This window comes from Carlito syrichta, unplaced genomic scaffold, assembly GCF_000164805.1.
Source record: "Carlito syrichta isolate Samal-C Ts95f unplaced genomic scaffold, Tarsius_syrichta-2.0.1 Scaffold305868, whole genome shotgun sequence".
Classification (NCBI taxonomy): domain Eukaryota; kingdom Metazoa; phylum Chordata; class Mammalia; order Primates; family Tarsiidae; genus Carlito; species Carlito syrichta.
Genome location: NW_007249964.1, coordinates 258,914 through 266,257, shown reverse-complemented (window position 1 = coordinate 266,257; position 7,344 = coordinate 258,914). Strand labels below are relative to the sequence as shown.

Below are 7,344 nucleotides of genomic sequence, written 5' to 3'. Positions count from 1 at the left end.
AAGAAGAACACAATGGAAAATACAAAAGCTCTTGCATAAGAATATTACATAAAGCATAAATGCAAGAATTTAGGGGAGACATTGAGAGATAAAAAGAAGAGAGAAAATATGATGCATGTGGACTGAACAAAAAGTAGAAGTAGAATATAAGAACAGAATTTTGGGAAACTCCCAATTCTAAAAAGACAGCATAGGTACACTTCTCCTTTCCTCTCATGCAATACAGCTAAAAACTATACATAAACTATAAAGATCTGAGGAACAACACAGTGATAAGTTCTCTGAGTTTCCTTTTTGCCTTATACATATTTGACTGCATATTGGAGAAGTCAGGAACCTAGAATGCTGAAGGGTGCAGATAAAATAAGCACCAACAAAAGCCTAGTCTCTCTGGCCAAAGGACCAGGAAATGAGGCAACTTAGCAAGACAGAAACATTTGGACAATAACGACTGCTGTAGTAGCTAAATTTAACAGAAATAAATTACAGCGTAACCCCAGTTGTGACAGTAGATGTCCTCATGTGGTGAAAAGGTACCACAGTATTCCCACTGGAGTGGTATCAGAGAAGGTAGTCAGAACTTTCATCTCCATTAGGCAACAGCAAAGAGATCAGTAACAAGATACTCACCCAACCTGTGGTAGTATCATCAGAGGTTTAGTGGGGGTACTGAAAATGTCACTGCTACCCAAAAGCAATAGCAAGCTTTTCCCACCTCAAATGTTAACACACACTAAGAAAGAAACCTAGACTTCTTCTCCTACCTAGCAATAATGAGGTATCCCCTTTCCCACTGCTGGAATGGTATCAGGAGAAAGTAGCTAAAAGAGAAGGCTTCAATAAACCCCATACTTTTATTATATTTCAGTGTATGTTTCAGTTAAAAGTCACCCACCACATCAAGAACAAGAAAAATCTCATCTTGAGTAAAAAAAAAAAAAAAAAAAAAAAGAGCAATCAATAGATGCCAACAGTGAGATGACAACAATGTCATAATTATCTGACAAAGATTTTAAAGCCATCATCATAAAAATGCTTCAACAAGCAGTTATGTACACACCTAAAAAAAATTTTAAAATAGAAAGTTTCAGCAGAGAAATATAAGGTGTAAAAAGAACCAGATGGAAACTTTAAACTGAAAAGTACAATAACTGAAATAAAAAATTCAATGAATAGGCTCACCAGCAGAATGGAGGAGTCAGAGGAAAGAATCAGTGAGTTTGAAGGTAAAGCAATAGAAACCAGTCAATCTGAAACTAGACTGAAAACAAAATGTACAGATACTCAAGAATGTCACAGCTTATAATAAAAGACCTAACTTGTGAGTCATCAGAATCCCATAAGAAGAGATAGATAAGGGGGCTGGAAAAAGTATCTGAAGAAATAATGATTCTATTTCCCAATTTGGCAAAAGACACAAATATACAGTCAAGAAGTTTCGTACAACTCAGCAAGATAAACCTAAAAAAATGCATACCAAGACATAGTATATTCAAAGTGCTAGGAGTTAAAATCAAAGAAAAACTTGAAAGCAACAAGAAAAAAATCTTACCTATAGAAGAAAAACAATTCAAATGACAGCAGATTTATCATCAGAAATAATGAAAGACAGAAAGAAGTGGCACAATATTTTTAAGAATTGGAAGAAGGGAAATTTGACCAAGAATTCTATGACCAGTGAAAATATCCTTTAGAAATGAAGAGAAAATAAAGACATTCCCAGGTTAAGGAAAACAAAAGTGAACTACTTTTAGAGCCCTACCCTAAAAGAATGACCGTTGGAAGTTTTCTAAACAGAAAGGAAACAGTAAGAGAAGGAATCTTGGAATATCAGGAGGGAAGAAAGAGTGCTAAATAGAGTAAAAATTAGGGTAATTTTTTCTTTATATTTTAACTTTATCCAATATATTTTATCCTTCTTTTGACTATCTAAATTATGTTTGTCAGTTGAAGCAAAAACAACACTGCTTAATGAGGTTCTAAATGTATGAACAGGAAGGCTTTAAGACAATGACACAGAGAAGGATAATACAACTTAAAGGGAGAAATTTAGAATTTCCTCTTTTTTTTTTCTTTTTAATGCATCTGTATTTGTTGCCACCTTATTAAGTAGAATATGACTTGGACATTACATTTCCATTCACAAGCCTTGCTCCAGGTTACTTTTTGAACAGCTTTGCCACATGCCTAGGTAGACTTATAATCGTGCTCTTCTAAACAATGGTTTTCCTTGAAAAACAAACCCTGTGGAGATTTCCTCCCATCAAAGTGCTTCAGTTTAACATACTTATTTCTAGAAAACTAGTGCATGCAGAATTGGTCACTAAATGGGATGAAAATTTTAAAAAAGAGATCCTAGAAAATCTAACAAATACTTTTCTTCTCAACATTAAGATACATCTTTGAACTCTTCAGTGACAAAATATTGGGTCTACTACAGATTCTGATTTGATAGCTAAACTCTTTAGACCACAAATTTAACATTAGATTACATAGATCTTACAATGCACATCACCTCGATCTGTTAAAATAAACCAGTGTGAAACTAGAAAAGTATTACTATCCCTGCCTTAATGACTAAACTATCGTAGTATAACATTTAGAAGTAGAAATGAATCTTAGCTTCCTCTTAAAGTAGTTATTGTCATGTCTTACAGATTTTTAAATGTTAACAAAAATAAAGAAAAAAATCCTTGAAATTATCAGAGAAATAACAATGAAGTATTGCACACGTGTTCAAGTCATTCCTCAGCCAGAGCTTCATCCACTTCTTCCATGTGCAGTGTGTCATCATCTACTTCAAGGAATGGCTTTTCTTCAGTTATGGCAGTCTAGGTATCACTAACAGTAGGGTCATCTTCATCAATACCTGTATAAAGTTGATCACTCTGTATATCCTAGTAGCATGTGTCTGGGGATCTTCTGGACTGACTGATGCCAAAAGATGACCAGTTTCATAAAGCAAGATCCTTCACAGACTTGTTCTTCTTGACCTCTGCCTTTTGCCTTACAGTCTCAATAATGGAATGATCAGAGTTTATCTTCAGGTGTTTCTTTGTTGCCATGTAGCCCACTGTTGAGCTCTCTCTTAGGGCTTGAGCTTTCCCTGTTTTTTTCCATGCTTACTGTCCAGCCATATGTGCATACGTACCTGTGAATGGGAATGTCACCAATCGGTTTGACGGTCACCTTTTGACTTTTTTCTCCCAAATGTCTTTCATGATTTTGCACAGGTTATCAGACTTTGAATTTTCTTCTCTTCCTATTTATTTTTCTCTTCATTTTCTGGAAGTCCCAGGCCCTCTAAAGTCTTCCTCTTAAATTCCTCCAGCTGTTAGGTATAGAGCTTATCAATTGACTTGATCATATAGATCATTTCTAAACCATCCTTCCAAAGATATTCCACAAAATCTGAGTTAGTTACCTGATCCTCAATCTCACCTGTGATGTAATAGATACGTTTCTAGTTTGCCTTCATTATGGTGCAATAATCCTCGAGAGAAACCTTCTCATCACCAGAAGCAGATGTATAGCATCTTAATAGCTTTGAAAACTTCTGATTTTGAGAGTATTCATGTATTGAAGCTTTGCATTTTTAGAGAATGGCTCATAAGACTTTTTGTAGGTCTCTTTATCTTCTGCCAGTTCAGTGAAGGGTTCTAAGCATTTTTACCAAAACTTTTGTGATAACTATCAAAACTTTGTTTTGTTACAACATGTCACAGGAAATACTTAAAGGGAGATCCTCAGAAGCCACCATCCTGCTAATGAAATTCAGATATTCAGAGATTAGCTCCTCACAGTTATCTATAATGAAAACACTGCACACATGCAACATAATATTCTTTTTCTTTCTGTTTTCAAATAGGTCAAAAAGAGCACATTTTGGAACAAAAAGAAGAGATCTGAATTCCAATAGTCCAAATGAAAAATGCTTTCCCTCCAAGTGGTCTTTTCAGTCACTGGTAAAGCTCTTGTAGAATTCTCCATACTCTTCATTAGCAATATCATCATATTTTCTAGCCCAAATAGGCTTGATTGTGCTGAGTTCTCCTTGATTAATGTCGTTGTCTCCTTCTCCTTCTTCCTTCTCTCTTTCTCTTCTTCTTCCTCCTCCTCCTCCTCTTCCTTCCACTGACCTTCTTTCTTCTTCTTCATCAGAACCAACATTATCTACTTGAGATTTGTCATAGGACTCCTTTTCCTCTTTTTATTTTTCTTCCTCTTTATCTTCCTTTGCTTTAGCCTCATCATCAATGACTTCTTTATCACATTTCTTCTCCACAAAAAGAGTAATGGGACAGCCAATAAACTGAAAATGGTTCTTCACAATCTCTTTTATTATTATTTCCTCCAAGTGCTCAGTTTTGTCTTTTTTCAGATGCAAGATAACCTTTGCTCCATGAGTCATAAGGTCATCTGTGTCCTAATTGTGAATGACCCCCCTGCTGAGTACTCCCAGACATACCGCACTTCATTGCTATGTTTGTGGATCCCACTTATTTTTTTAGCAACCAAATATACAGAATAAAAACCAACACCAACTTGGCCAATCATAGATATCTGCACCAGCCTGCAAAGCTTCCATTAATGATTTGGTCTCGAACTTGGCAATAGTTCCAATGTTATTGATCAAGTCAGCCTTGGTCATTTGAATGCCAATATCTGCAATTGTGAGGGCTCAATCTTGTGTGTTTGGTAAAAGATGTAAGTTCAGCTCTTTCCAAGAGGCCGTTTCTGGAATCTGGTCAAGCTTTCATATTGGCTCTTGTCCATAACAGCTGATGCATTTGAAATGAGCTCCCTAAGAAAGATCTTTTTGTTCGAGTAGAAAGTACTGATGATCCATGACATCAGCTGGGTAATTTCTACCTGGAAGGCAAACATCCCAACCTCTTCCTCCTTGATCAGTTGGTCTTAGATCTGGGTTTCCTCAGGCATCTTGGCTAAAGGACCACACCGGCTCCATGGTGTAACATCACGAGGATGCTCTAAATTTTACTTTAACTGGAAAAATGACAATACCAGTAGAGTGTGATAGGTTATATACATGAAATAAAACAGCTAGAGCAACCACTAAAAGAGTTATACAAATAATTATAGTTAAAAGTACTGTAGATAAATTAAAATTTATCAAAATTAAAAACTTTTGATTTATAAAAGATCTTGATAAGAGGAGCAATATTGAAACTACAGAATGAGCGAAAATATTTGTGAACCACATATGTGATAGCTTATGTGTCTAGAATATGTAAAGAGCTATTAAAATTCAACATTTAAAAAAATCGAACAATGCTAGTCCACCCATAACCACATTAAAGAATTTTTAAATTATATAATCATATAAACTGATGCCAAAAAAAGCATTTGACAGAATTCAGCCCATTCATGAAAGTCTCAGCAAATTAGGAAAGAAAAGGGATTTTCTCAGCTTGATTTTAAAAAAATCAATAGAATAAAGGACAAATATATATATATAATTATCTCAATAGACATAGAAGAATCATTTGATAAAATATATAATTATCTCAATAGACATAGAAGAATCATTTGATAAAATTTAACATTACTTCGTGATGAAAATGCTCAACAAATTAGGTACAGCAGAAACGTACCTCAAAATAATCAATACCATAAATGACAATCCCACAGTTAACTTAATGTGGAAAATCTAAAAGCTTTTCTTCTTAGAACTAGGACCCACTTTCATCAATTTTATTCAACATAATACTAGAAGTCCTAGCCAGAACACAAAGGTACAAGAAAGAAATAAAAGGCATTCAAATTGGAAAAGAGGGTGTCAAATTTTCTCTCTTTGCATAAGATGTGACCTTGTATTTAGAAAAAAACAGACGACTACACCACAGAAACTGACAAACAAATTCAGTAAAATTGGAGGATACACAACCGACATACAAAAACCAGTAGCATTTCTATACACTAATAATGAACTAACTGAAAAAAATCAATTCTATCTAAAATAGCCACAAAAAATTACCTAGGTATAAATTTAATGAAGGAAGTGACAGATATCTACAAGGAAAACTACAAAACAGTGATAAAAGAAATGGAAGAGGACACAACAAATATAAAGACATCTTGTGCTCATAGAAAGGAAGAATTAATATTAAAATGACCACATTACTCAAAGCCACCTACAGATTCGAGGCAATTCTTGTCAAAATATCAATGTTATTTCTCGTAGAAATAGAAAACAATTCTAAAATTCATATGGAACCAAGAAAAAACAATCCTGAGCAAAAAGAATAAAACTGGAAGCATCATGCCACCTGACTTCAAAAAATATTACAAGGATATAGTAACCAAAACAGCATGGCATTGGTATAAAGACAGATACATAGACCAATGGAACAGAATAGAGAATCCAGAAATAAACCGATATATTTATAGTCAGTTGATTTTCTGCAAATGTACCAAGAATATGCATTGGGGAAAGGGCACCTTCTTTAATAAATGATGCTGAGAAAATTAGATATCCATATGCAGAACAAAGGTATAAAACCACCTCACTAAAGGGGATGGTGGGGAAAGGTGCTGCTTTGGGTAAGATATAAGAGACAAGAGATACTACATATAATTACTATACTCTAGTTGATAAAGTTGTTTCCTGAAAGGGTACAGGTTAACAATTTCGATACATTATAAATATTTTCTGGAATTAACAATTAAGTAAATGGATGAAAATTGGGGGAATTTAGATTTCTTACCGTTTGAGTAGAAGTTTAGAGATAGGAAGAGGGAGGCTCTAATGATACATGTGATAACAAGAGTGGTAGACATTAGTATGAATCCATAATTCATGTTTAGTCTAATATAGGTACAGGTCATTACATGTGGAAATATTTATGAGTATGTGTACATATGAGAGGTGTGTGTATGTATACATATATGTGTGGGCATGTGCATATACATTATTTCCTTTTGGTTTATCAGTTGAAAGGACCTAGAAACAATACCTTAATGAATAATACTAACACTCAGATCTAGGTTTTTAATACCATTCTCTAATAAAAGCAACCAGGGTTCCTTTGAGAAATAGGAAATATATAAGAAAAGCCTGGAGCATCGTGTGGTGACAGACAGTAGGTTGGCAAAAATATTCTGACCAGGCATGGTGACTCATGCCTGTAATCCTAGCACTTTGGGATGCTGAGGCAAGTGGACTATCTGAGCCTAGGAATTCAAGACCAGCCTGGGCAACATTGTGGGCCTGCATCTCTACAAAATTAAAAAATTAACTGGGCATAGTGGTGCATGGCTGTAGTCCCAGCTACCTGGAAGGCTGAAAAGGAACAATTGCCTGGACCCAGCATTTTGAGGCTG

The 7,344-nt window shown here is 34.9% G+C and overlaps 1 pseudogene; it reads right to left on the bottom strand.

Moving 5' to 3' along the window:
• Positions 1 to 2,741: 2,741 nt before the first annotated feature.
• LOC103265144 lies at positions 2,742 to 4,941 on the bottom strand (annotated as a pseudogene).
• Between the last annotated feature and the right edge of the window lie 2,403 nt (positions 4,942 to 7,344).